This window comes from Cannabis sativa, chromosome X (genome assembly GCF_029168945.1).
Source record: "Cannabis sativa cultivar Pink pepper isolate KNU-18-1 chromosome X, ASM2916894v1, whole genome shotgun sequence".
Taxonomy (NCBI): domain Eukaryota; kingdom Viridiplantae; phylum Streptophyta; class Magnoliopsida; order Rosales; family Cannabaceae; genus Cannabis; species Cannabis sativa.
In genome coordinates this window covers 14,034,455-14,049,311 of record NC_083610.1, presented here as the reverse complement: position 1 = coordinate 14,049,311, position 14,857 = coordinate 14,034,455, and positions in this window count along the sequence as shown.

Below are 14,857 nucleotides of genomic sequence, written 5' to 3'. Positions count from 1 at the left end.
TAAAGGAAAGAGTGCACCGATTTTATAGAGGTTCACCAAAAATTGTTGTTGGGTACATCCTCTTTGAGCTCGCCTCAAATTGCTCGTTTCTATTATAGACCTTCAAAGATCAAAAGATTACACCAAATCACGGGTACGATTGGTAATCTATAATTATTTACAGTGTTTGAAAACTCTCTCTTTCTCTTTTTTTATTACTAAATCAATACTGACTTTTTCTCCTCTCTTTTCCATGAACAATCACCATCCGAGTTTATTTTCACTAAGATAAGATTGAGTAACCACAATGCTAATTTAATTTTTTATGCTCTGCTCAAAAAAGATTCATACTCCAAATCATTTTTTTTCCTTATCCACTTATATTTTATTTTTACAATTTTAAAAAATACACTTAACATTTAAAGGTTAGTTTGGTACGTAGGATTAGACTTGACTGGACAAGATTAGATGAAATTATTTACCCCACCCTGCTAGATGGGATAAATAATCCCAGACATATTAGATTAGCTGTAACAGTTATCCAGACTTCTAACATGCCCAAACACTGGATTAGACAAATTAATCCGTGTTATCCAATCCAGACACGCGTACCAAACAGACCGTAATAGTTAAATCTTTTTTATATAATATAGTAGCAGCAGAATTTCAAGAAACATTAAATTAATTTTAAATAAAAAAAAAAAGACTTAACTTCGTATTGTAATATTTTTAATTTAACTTTTTTTTTTGTACTTTTTTTTTTTTGCAAACATTTTGGCAAAATGAAAAAGCACTTTTATGGTTCAAAGGGAGCATTTTATAGCTTAGTAGACTAATATCTTATGAAAAGATACTTTTATGGATCATGGCAGAGATTAGTAAAAGAAATTTCTTTTAAAAAAATATATATCTTATCATGTTTAAGTAACTGAAGGGACTCGAATGAAAAAATATTGAATAAAAAAATAAATGCATACTGCAAGTTTAGTAATAAAAAGGCATGCGTATCGAAATAAAAAATGTCAGCATTTATCAAAACTAAGAAAATTAGCCAATGGAGGACCTTTAATCCAAAAGGTGAACAAGTTAAAAAAATTGTATTAAACTTTTTACATTCTCTTAGTCACAAGTAAAAATGTATAAATATAGCTTGTGATTTGCTTGATCTCCTACCAAAACACTTTCTACTACAAAAATTGTTATCTCTCACATCCAAACACTACCCCTTTTTCTTTGAATATTGAAACCAATGTCCCATAACTTGTCAGCCATGCAAGAGGACCTTCTCCCAAATGCTGAAGGCTTGCCACTGAACATGAATCTTTCTGAGGTAGAAGTGCCTACAGTGGGAGCAGTAGATGAAAGTGTGGTGGATAAGAAACCAGTGATATTGTAGGAATTTTATTCTTTCTTTGCCCTACACACAACAAAGTGATTAATCAAATCCCCAAGGTCAAATCTGACAGTTTACCCAGTCAAAGAAAGCTTTTGACTTTCTGATATTATAACCCAAAAAAAAAAAAAAACGATAGCTCCCTTCTATGAGCTACAAGTCGTTTATTTATTGTTCAGAAACCCTAAAACACCTTTAGACATATATAAGCTTCTTTTCTTTCAAACAAACAGCCTCAACTTTAAAAACCCTAGACGAGAACCCTAGAGCTGCCTTCGTCTTCGATGTTCTTCTCTGAAGAACACGAAGACATCAGCACCAATATCAGCCCAGAAAAACTAGAAATTAAATCCAGAAAACAACCCAATCCCAGTTCGAACAAACCCCCTTAAACCGAACCTTCTTCTCCGTGGTTCTTCTCTGAAGAACACGAAGAACACCAACATAAAAATACCCAGAAAAATACAACACTACAAGCAATTATTTGAAATGCAGAAAAGAAAATAATGTAAAGAGTGCACCGATTTTATAGAGGTTCCCCAAAAATTGTTGTTGGGTACATCCTCTTCGAGCTCGCCTCAGATTGCTCGTTTCCATTATAGACCTTCAAAGATCAAAAGATTACACCAAATCACGGGTACAATTGGTAATCTATAATTATTTACAGTGTTTGAAAACTCTCTCTTTCTCTCTGTTTATTACTAAATCAATACTGACTTTTTCTCCTCTCTTTTCCATGAACAATCTCCATCTGAGTTTATTTTTACTAAGATAAGATTGAGTAACCACCATGCTAGTTTAATTTTTTATGCTCTGCTAAAAAAAGATTCATACTTCAAATCATTTTTTTCCTTATCCACTTATATTTTATTTTTACAATTTTAAAAAATACACTTATTAACATTTAAGGGTCAGTTTGGTACACAGGATTAGACTGGACTAGACAAGATTAGATGGAATTATTTACCCAACCCTGCTAGATGGGATAAATAATCCCAGACATATATTAGATTAGTTGTAATAGTTATCCAGATTTCTAACATGTCCAAACACTGGATTAGACAAATTAATCTGTGTTATCCAATCCAATCATGCATACCAAAAAGACCCTAATAGTTAAATCTTTTTTATATAATATAGTAGCAGCAGAATTTCAAGAAACATTAAATTAATTTTAAACAAAAAAAAAAAAAGACTTAACTTCGTATTGTAATATTTTTAATTTAACTTTTTCTTTTTTTTTTTTTGCAAATATTTTGGCAAAATGAAAAGGCACTTTTATGGTTCCAAGGAAGCATTTTATTACATAGTAGACTACTATCTTATGAAAAGATACTTTTATGGATCATGGCAGAGATTAGTAAAAGAAATTTCTTTTAAAAAAATATATATCTTATCATGTTTAAGTAACTGAAGGGACTCGGATGCAAAAATATTAAATAAAAAAATAAAAAAAATAAATGCATACTGCAACTTTAGTAATAAAAAGGCATGCGTATTGGAATAAAAAAAAATGTCAGCATTTATCAAAACTAAGAAAAATAGCCAATGGAGGACCTTTAATCCAAAAGATGAACAAGTTAAAAAAAAAATTGTATTAAACTGTTTACATTCTCTTAGTCACAAGTAAAACTGTATAAATATAGCTTGTGATTTGCTTGATCTCCTACCAAAACACTTTTTGCTACAAAAATTGTTATCTCTCACATCCAAAAACTACCCCTTTTTGTCTGAATATTGAAACCAATGTCCCATAACTTGTCAGCCATGCAAGAGGACCTTCTCCCAAATGCTGAAGGCTTGCCACTGAACATGAATCTTTCCGAGGTAGAAGTGCCTACAGTGGGAGCAGTAGATGAAAGTGTGGTGGATAAGAAGCCAGTGATATTGTAGGAATTTTATTCTTTCTTTGCCCTAAACACAACAAAGTGATTAATCAAATCCCCAAGGTCAAATCTGACCATTTACCCAGTCAAAGAAAGCTTTTGACTTTCTGATATTATAACCCCAAAAAAAACGACAGCTCCCTTCTATGAGCTACAAGTCGTTTATTTATTGTTCATAAACCCTAAAACACCTTTAGACATATATAAGCTTCTTTCATTCAAACACACAGCCTCCAGTTTAAAAACCCTAGCAGAGAACCCTAGAGCTGCCTTCATGTTCGATGTTCTTCTCTGAAGAACACGAAGACAGTAGCACCAATATCAGCCTAGAAAAAGCATAAATTAAATCCAGAAAACAACCCAATCCTAGTTCGAACAAACCCCGTTAAACAGATGCTTCTTCTTCGTGGTTCTTCTCTTAAGAACACGAAGAACACCAGCATAAAAATACCTAGAAAAATACAACACCGCAGGCAATTATTTGAAATGCATAAAAGAAGACAAAGGAAAGAGTGCACCGATTTTATAGAGGGTCCCCAAAAATTGTTTCTGGGTACATCCTCTTCGAGCTCGCCTCAAATTGCTCGTTTCCACTATAGATTTTTAAAGATCAAAAGATTACTCCAAATCACAGGTACGATTGGTAATCTATAATTATTTATAGTGTTTGAAAACTCTCTCTTTCTCTCTGTTTATTACTAAATCAGTACTTACTTTTTCTCCTCTCTTTTGCATTAACAATCTCCCTGAGATTTTGGACATATGAACCCTAACCGTAGGGTTTCAAAGCTTCCCCACTGTAAACTTCCTCCAATAGAACTCAATCTGCTCTGGTGTTTATTTTTGTTCTGATTTGTTTTGTTTCGGTTTTGATTTGGAGATATATTTAGATCTGGTTCTATTGTTGCTCTATTTTGATTTTCTCTCTTATATGTTTCTGATCTGTCTTAGGTGTTTAGAGGCCAAAGGCCACCTAGGTTTTATTTTTACTGCATGTAAATCTCTTTGTAATATTCTAGTTTTTACAATGTACAGGTAATATGGGATTTTATTTCAACACATATCTTCACCAACTATCTCGGCGGATAACCCTACTGAAGATGTTACAGTGCTGAGTTCATCGCCTGAGTGGGACACTCCTAATTTAAGGAATACAGCGGGTGTTTCAAGAATTCTGACGTCTCGATCACGGTGTGACTCATATGACCTATGTCTCCTTCGTGACGTGGACAAATGGATGAGGTCATTTTTGGTACTTCAAGAAAATATCGAGTTGCATGGAATGTCTGTTGAAAAGTTAAAAGACATGCATCACGCAGTGCGCATGGCGGTGATCTCTTGTAAATACATGGTTCGCCAATACAAATACAAGTGGAAAGAGTAAGGTAGTAAAGAATAAAGAGGCATGGGAGTCTCTTCACTGTTTATTTACTATATTTTCCTACTATTTAATCCACTGTCATGGGACTAATAAGTACCATGTTATCTTAAATTTCTGTACTTCTATTATATGTTGTGTTGTGTCTAAGTCATTTCAAGTTTATGTAGTATTATAAGTGTTAAAGTGTTGTGAAGACATGTAACCCAAGCCATCATCAAAATCTCCTATATTATTGTATGACCAGAGTAGTGGCAGTCCTTAATTAAGTTGTTAGTAAATTAGTGTTTTATATATTCGTCTCACAACCTATCTTACAACTTCAAGCTCTATATTATTATTATTTGTGTTGTTCTGACATTTAAAAAGTTATTACCGATTACTTTTAGTAATATTAGTGACATTTATTAAAAATGTAAGATATATCCTATATTGAGAGAGAGAAGATCGGGAGACAGAAAGAGACAGAGCCATAGTACAGACAAAGAGAAGTAGAAGGAAGCTTGTGTCGGAAAGAAGAGAACGAAGGAAAAAAAAGACAAGAATCAAATCTGCATTCTCATTATCTACAGAGTGAGCAATATCTCAGTATATATACAAGATCAAATAGTGTAACAATATAACTAGCTGTCAAACCTGTTACATAACTAACTTATCAGAAAGAGAAAAGAAGATAAACAGCCTAACTAATAGCTTCATGTGTGGTTCGCCTGCGCCGTCAATGGCTAAAAGTTATCCGTCGGAGATGGGTTGTCACGACCGGAGAACGTTATAACGAGAGAGAGAAAGAAAAGCTCCAGGGAGAGGGAGAGCAAGGGATTACAGGTTTTGGGGACCGATGAATCTCTTGGTGGTGTGGGATTGTGCCGCCGATGAAAAGAAAAAAGCTCCAACGTCGTTCAGAAGAGATACCACGTGATCACTGACAAAAAATGGTGGAACCACCTCGTTTTTTTTTTTATTTATTGATTTAAGCGTTTATATATTACAACATGTTTTATTGGGACTCGAACCCAGGACCTCCAACACTCACACACTCACCTATGGCCACTTGAGCTAGCCTCAAGTGGTTAACACCTTGTCTAACTTGTATTATTATTTTTTTCTAAATGGTAAAATGGAATATTTTTATTTTATAATTTTTTGTTACTAACATTACTTTATTTATTTATTTATTAGAAAAGTTTAGTCATATCTATTCTATATAAAGTGTGGCTATATAACTAAATTCTTGGTTTATGAGAAATTAGTGGGTGATTTTTTTTTTTAAATTTTGTAACTTTGTTTTTGATATATATTTATTTAAAATAATGAATTTAATCCTTACGAAAAATAATAAATTTATTTTTCATACTTTTAAAAAAAATAATATTTATAATAGTAGACATTTGTTATTCTAACGTACGATTGAAGCGAAATGACCTCCGAAACAAAATAACAAATATCAAATATCAATATATTCTCCAATCGCCAAGTCTTCTTCAACATGGTACTATCTTCTCACTTTTTGGTTCTCTCTTAGTTAGATGTTTTGAAGGACGTAATGTCTTCAAAGCTGATATTAAAAATTTGGTTAATACTTATTTGTCTTCTATTTTTTAATTGTGTAACATCCATTGTTTCTCTCTTCAATTTTCTAAAATGACTGAGGTCTTTAAATAGTGAATTTAGATCAATGCCAAATATCAATATACTAATTTTAATTCTCTGATAATGTAGCTTCTTGCAGCAAAGAGGCACCAGCCAAGGCTAGCATGCACCGCCTGCAAAAGTAAATTACACTGACATTCCTCACTCTCAAATATAAAAAGTAGTTTCTAAACTCATAACTACGCTGTAAGTACTATTTTTCATTGTAGGATGATTGGATTCTCTTATGTTGTCTACCCTCTATGAACCATATTCTATTACTATACTCTTGACAGGTCACAACTTTACGTATATTATTTGCAAAGAAAACTATTCTTAATTATCATTTGATATTAGATTCATGTGTTGATAAAACGTATGGAGTAAGCAAGCTAATCCACATTAGCTTTAATTTTCTGAATTTATGATGTAACTAAATGTCTTATGCTTAATAATTGTTGCTTTTCTTGCAGATTACTTGGTAGCTCAATGCATTCCAAGAAGCATCAAGTGGGAAGCAAATATTTGTTAATGACCCTTTGTATAGTTCCTCAACGAAATACATGGACTGACGAATAAATCTGCCAATAAGCATGCAATTATTTGACAAATGTTGAGTTTGAGCAAAATCTTATTCCCTTTCTTTTATGTTTGATAATTGAGTTTTAGGTTTCTTTGACACATCCAATGTTGTGCAAGTTAAATAAAAATGGTTATGTTGTGAAAATACATCACTCATTGTTTAATTTAATTTATTAATAATATTGTATAGAGTGATTCTACAATGCACCCCCTTAAAAGGGATGTACTGATACACCCTTGACTTGTTTCAGCATCCAAAAAAATTTTTTAGTCTAATTTTCTTTCATATTCATGTACACTATAACTATTTAAGATAACCTACAAAATTTTGAGAAATTCCGAATAATTTACAATATAGAAAACAATGTTCAAAACAGTCTATTTTACATGCGTATAAAATAAAATAGTCACGCGTGCAATACACTGTTTGAACGTAGTTTTCGACGTGTTAAATTTTTCTAAATTACTTAAAATTTTCTAGAATGTCTTAAATAACTATAATGTACATGACAATGAAAAAAAATTTGACTAAAAAATTATTTCGAATGCTAAAACAGATAAAAATATATCAATATATCTATTTTAAGGGGGTGCAAATATTTTGATTAGAAAACGTTAATTATAATTGATTAATTTTAGCTAAATAATCCTACCAAAATTTAATCTAACAAATTTCTCTTTCTAGAGCAAAAATCGTAGACTCCAACACAACCTTTACCAGTTTATGACCTTAGTTATAATTTCTTAAACTATATTTTATAATTTTAATTTTCATTTTAAAATTTAAAAAATACTAATGAAGACAACATGCTGCATGCTATTATACAAAAGTATTGCATTTATATATCCCACGATGTTTCAAAAATACTTTGGAAAGTTCATCTTGAATTAATTATTAATATGTAATAAAAGATATTAGTTATTATATTATTACTTCAAACAAAGGAAAGTTCTAGCGGTGCTTCTACTTTCTAATCATCTCTTGGTTTCGGGCAGAAAGTCATATTCATGTGTTATGTGTACGTTAAACTTTTGTTAATAGGATAGGGAAGAGAGTATAGTCTTACAGAATTTGAAATGTGAACCTGAGTTGTCAGTATATACATAAACCTCAATTTTGGCTTCTTTAACCAGCTGCTACACACAAGTTACTTACTCTGAATTTATAACCATTTACAATTTTTTAACATTCAAAAAGTTACTGAGTTTGTTTTCTATAGCTCTATTTATTAAGGTAGAAAAATATTTTTAGATTGACTCCTCTATTCCGTTTAGTAAATGAATTATTTTCAAGTTGACACATTAACTTAAAAATGACACAATAATGACCTACTACAAAGTATACACTTATATTCATTCTATTTAGTGAAAATTAAAACTTCAATCTTCTTCACTAGATTAGCCAGACACACACAATATTTAGACATAAACACAAGACACAATATTATAACTCAAACTCAGAAACAGTACTTGGTCGAAACTTGAATGAATAATGCCACTCTTGTAAGTTTTAAGACTGTATGTGACTAGGCAATTTTAGTTATTGTATTATCATTGCTGCTACATAGTTGATCATTTTTAGATTTTTGATGTGAAATTTCGTATTGTGAGCTTTTTAGAGTTTCTAATAGACTTCAATGAGTAATAGATTTATATAATTATACTTGGAATAAATTTTGATAATGTTGTTTGGTGGATTCCTATTTTGTTATTAGGTAACATAATATTATTATTCGTTAGGTCTGCCACAATTATTAAGTGAGAATGAATCAATTTAAAAACCTTTCACTATATTGAAAGGTGAGATTGATTTTAATATGAGTTTAATTATATTTTTTATTTTGTATATCTATTGTTTTATTTGAAAATAGGTGAATAAATGACTACACTATATACAACAATTAAGGACATCACTCCAACTACAAAAAGTTGGAAGAATAAAATGAGAGTGTTAGAAAAATTTGAAAAGCGGACAAATAAGATTTCACCACTCAAATATCAAAAGCTTAATGTTAGCAGACAAAAAAGTATACAATCAGTTAATTTTAGTTGAAATTGTCAATACTCTACTAATAAATGCTCTATTTTCCGAATTTTGCCTGTACACGTTGCAACAAATTATTATTTCATAAATATATTTTTTTCCTTAAAAATGAACACAGGGTAATGATGTTGAACCTAATAACTAATAATTATTTTTTTTTAATTTTTAATTGTATCACTTTTTAATAACGTAGAAAAAAATTAGCATAAAATTTAGTATACGTGCCTCGCACGTAATTTTTTGCTAGTTAATTAAAAGTATTGTGATTTTTGTTGTTAAAAAAAAGTTTTTTAACTCACATTATTTTGAGACATTTTGCTATTATTTTTTTAAAATAACTGTTATAATACCTTATGATTAAGACAAAATAATTATACAAATTGATAATTCAAATCGTACAAATGGCACATATAAATTCATTTTTAATTTGTTAATTTTAATTTTTTTTTAATGTTTCTCATGTATACCTAATTCACGAATGGTGTGAAAAAATACACATTTGAAACAAAGTCGTTACTTTAATAATAATTATAAAATAGGTGTCATAATTAAAAAATCATATGACGATAAAGGCGACGACCTCTACCAAAACTTTGAGCCAATACATTTGCACATTGTTTAACAAAAAAAAAGTAACATAAGCCAAATCACCTAAATACAATTTACTTTCTTCAATTATATCACCAAGAAGTCATTTTAATGGGGTTCGTCTACCCCTTGCACCACAACTACACTATTGGTTTTCCAGAAAGAATCGATGCAACAAAATAAATCTTTTTATGATCCAATTGAGACCTCGCGAAAGGTGAATAATTTATTAGAATATTTCTAATTAAGAAAATAAAATAATATTATTGATTCTGATAAATGAATATTTTATATTCATTGAATTTGGACAGAATCAATTACGTAATATTCTATATATGGTCAGATTTCTATATTCATTACCTGATTTGATTTCCTGAATTAATTGTCAAAATATTCTGACAATTAATGTGGCACAGATACTGATGGAGTATCTCACCTATAAATATAGGGTCTCGGTCCCCGAGCTCCTCACTCATTCTGTTCATAACAGCAAAATCCATCTAAAGAGAGTTGAGAGAGCGAGAAAGCCCGATTACCCACATCAATCGGTTTCTTTTGCAGATCAAGCTTATGTGGGATTAATGCTCAAATAATCAATGGCTGGAGGTATTTCGATCCTTATATTCATATAGTGTATATGTTTATTTATTCCGCATGTTATATACACATACATATATTTTATATTATACATATATAAATGTCTAACAGTTGGTATCAGAGCGGATTATTTATCTCTGCCTTGATTTAGTTTGAGTTTAATATATATATATACGTATATACGGTGTTCATATATTTATATATATTATATATTCGTTTTCGGGTTCGTATATACATTCATATTATATATATACATTTTCATACGTATATACCTATATACATTCAGTTTATATATATATATATATATATATTCATATACATTCTGTTTATATATACATTCAGTTTATATATATATTCATATACAGTTTATACATATATATATAGATATTTTCTTCATTTCATTAGGTATATATATTGTATATATATATGTTCATATATTTATTATATCATATTGTTTGTATACCTAAATGCTATATATAAATATATACATATATACATTTCATGATTATATATATACATACGGTACATTATTTTATTTTCTGTATATATATGTATATATGTTTATATATACATTATACATTCTGAATAAATATATTCATACATTAATATAGATTGTTCTAAAGCATGAAAACTCATTTTGAAAAATAAAAAAATCTCAAAAAAAAAAATCGGACCGATATTTTTGGTGATTTTAAAGTCTTTATTTTACGTGTTTTCGATGCATGAAATCTATATGAATGTCTTAATTTATTCATTTAGATCATTTTAGAATTGATTTCATGATTTTTGGACGTCGGAAAATAGTTTTATGGTCGGGTTTTGGGTCGGGTCGAGCGGACCCGCGCGCAGTAAACGGGTCAAAACTGACCCGGTTGGAGGTAGGAGACGACTCCGTACGACATGTCGTTTTTCTTATGTGAAAAACGACATGTCGTTTTTAAGTAGAGAGTTTTTTTGGCACCTCCGTACGACGTGTCGTTTTTTCCTTATGAGGAAAACGACATGTCGTTTTTAAGTATGAATTTTGAACCCAAGGTCGTACGACATGTCGTTTTCTCTAATGTGAAAAACGACATGTCGTTTTTCAGCATGAAATTTTTGAGTCCGACTCCGTACGACGTGTCGTTTTCCACTGAATGTGGAAAAACGACGTGTCGTTTTTCAGGGCAGATTTTTCAAAAAAAAAAAAGGAAAATTAAGAAAAATTTTAGAAAATTCCGAGATTTTATTATTTTGATTTATTTTTGAAATTTTATTTTATTTCCTTATTTTTGTTGATTTAGTCAATTAAATTATATTTGTTTAAACTTTCCATTCTTATTTAACATATATCTTCATATATTATATGTTATTTAGTAATAAATTATTATGAAAAGTTTTTAACTTGGTAAATTAATTACATGCTTTATTTTTACATGTAATTACAATAATTGTGATATTTTAAGAATGTGAATATTTAATTATTCTACAATTAAGTGCGCAATTATTATATTTATTTACCAATTAAGTAATTTATTGATTAAATTAATTGATAATCTGCCATTAAGTATATTCTTTAATTTTGCATTTAATTCATTTCATATAATTAATTGTACTAATTTGTATATTTACCTAATTTATACAAATTAATTATTAGTACAAATACTTAAGATATTATATGGTTATAAATGCATAATTAATTACATATCATGGAATTAAGCATTTAATTTATTATCATACAATAATTGTATTAATTTGTATTTATTTGGCAAACTATTTTTAATACAATTAATTTTGATTTGTATGATTTAAATGCTATACATAAATTCTTTTTATAGTGCTAGATATATTTAGAAATATTCAAACATTAAGATAGGTTGAATATTTTATATAGCACATTAAGTTTCATAAAACTTCATAAAATTATTCATAAAATATTCATAAAACTTCCTAAAATGAATAAAATATGAATAAAATGTAAGTAATTTTGCGGTTTGACATAAGAAAATATGAACTTGGGACAAATGCTCATATCTAGAACGGTTTTTAATGATCTTCGGACGACCACACTAGGAGCACTAATCTCAGTGATTCTTTATTATGTTAATAACGAAATTACTTTTAGGTAGAGCCCAATACCTAATGTCAAAGTGAAAATATAATTTTATATAATTAGGGAGTAGCCACAACATCCTTATTTGTATAAAATTATATATTAATTAAAATTCACCTTAATGGACATAACTTGTAATTAATTATATAGGTATAATAATTTTACCCCACAGGGATTTTATTATATTTGTATAATTAATTAGGATAATATGTTAAATTAAATTCTCTTTATTTACTTATGGGGATTTAATTTAATAGTGTTATCACAAATTTAATTGAAGATAGATAATAAACCTTCATTTTCCAAAACTAATTGTTTAATTAAATCTATCATAAAGTTCATCTAATTTTATTAAATTTAAAATTTAGCCCACAGGCAATTTTGGATTTAGTAAAATTTTAATCTTCAGTTTATACTTTGGTGTCTAGTGAACCACATAATTTTAAATAATTAGGGAGTAGCCACAACATCCTTAATTATATAAAATTATATACATTAAGTGGATCAAGATCACATAATGGACATGAATTATGTGAACATAATAATCTTACCCTACAGGGATTTTATTATATTTACATAATTAATATGTTAAATTAAATTCTCTTAATTTATCCAACAGGAAATTATGTAGATTTAATTTAATAATTTTATCATAAAGTATAAAATTTTGAAACATTTATAAATAATTAAGTGTTTCATACCTTTCATTAAGATAGAAATATTAAACTTTAAGTTTTTCATAAATTGTGTAAATCTATCATAATCTACATCTAAATCTAATCTTATTAAATTAAAAATTTAGCCCACAAGCAATTTTTGTTTAATAAGATTTCATATGTAAGCATGTTTATTCATTGGTAAAAACATGATTCATTTAAAGCTCAAAACTATATATGTAATTTTATTACATCACTATCCATAAATTTTTTCCATACCAGTAGAAATTTCCAAAAAATATATTCTGATAACTTAATCTAAAATGTACAGTTTTTACTGTTTAATTAAGACAAATAAATCACACTTTATTATCACCAATAAATTTTAATTTATTGTGTATGAATTCATTCTAATATAGTTAATGTGATTATTAACACATAGTGGATTATTTTAGATTGTTATTCCACATTCATAATTTCTTGCAAGGTTTACAAATAAACCTAAGAAAGTCAGTAACTGTGAGCAAATCTTATCCATAGACAAGATAAGTTCTCACATTTAGAAGTTTAAGGAACAAGCAATATAGTAGTGGCTTTGTTTTAAAATTGGCAAAGACCTTTATGTTCCAAGATTCTATTGAAACTTGATTTAGACACATTTAGAGGTCTTTACTACAAATGATGTCACTCATAAAGATATGCAAGTTCAATCTGACAATAAGAAATGTGTTATTAATAAGAATTCTTCTACATTATAGCACCAAAAATTATGGAACATATCTCCATAAATAGAATAAATGTTAGTAAATGGTGGGGATCTTCATTACACTTGATTTTACTAACTTTATTTAGAACTTGTGTGAATTTCATTAAGAATATGTATTCCAACAAATCAAAATTGGTGCATACTAGAATTCTATCATATTAGAAATCATACAAGTCAATTAATTTTGAAGACATGGACTCAAATTTTGCATCTCCTTTTTAACGATTACTCACATAAATAATTTTTCTACAAAAGTATAGATTTATATGTTTCAAAGACATTTAAATCTTAAGTAGAGAAATGGTGCATTTTGCATATTAAGATAGTGAGATCAAATATAAAATGGAGAATACTACATTAAAATTCGTGAGTATGGATAAACTCACAGTCTATTTGCAAAGTTTCTTTAAAAGCATGGGTTCATTGCCCGATACATATGCTTGGTACACCCAAATTATAGTCTATTTGAGTTGTGATAAGGTTGAAAACCGACTGGATGACATGTACACATTTTATAAATACCCATATATAGTTAGAGTACAATTGTCGAAGAAAAGATCTGGGCCCAAAACCATAAATGAGCATATTTCATTTGAAAAGCTATAAGGTTTAAGGGTTACATATTTTATTATCCATCTCACAACACTAGAACTGTGGAATTAAGAATTGACTTGATCAGTGGGAGTGATCAATCTAGGAACCTAGTTTTAGAGAAAGATCATTCATATTTTCTCAAACTTCCACCTCAAGTGTTAGATTAATTATGATTCACAACAACCCTTAAGGTTAATAGTTATTGAGAATTCATAACTAATCATTAATAATCTACAAGTCATTGATAAAATTCTAATAAGTTATGTTATTTAGTAATTGCTAAAATAACATGCATATTGAACCATTTGCTCTTTTAAGAGTTTGTTGGTCCATCCTTAAGATGACTTATTAGAACAATAAGATCAATGTTTTCTGGTGATTACATTTTGTACAATAAGAGTTCAACTACAATATTAATTTGAGACACAAATTAAATTATAGAATGATAAAGAATTGAAGTTGTAGTACAATATGCCACGAATGAAGAAATGAATATCTTAAAGAGCAATAAAGTTTATCTTTAGTAAAATTGCCTAATGGGGTGGAGAACATTAATTAAGCATAGATTTTTTCACCAATAATCTTCATTAGGCAACATTGAGAAACATAAAGATATAAAAGAATATTCATTGCTAAGAAGTTCATTTTGAAATAAGAATCAATAACAAAGGAG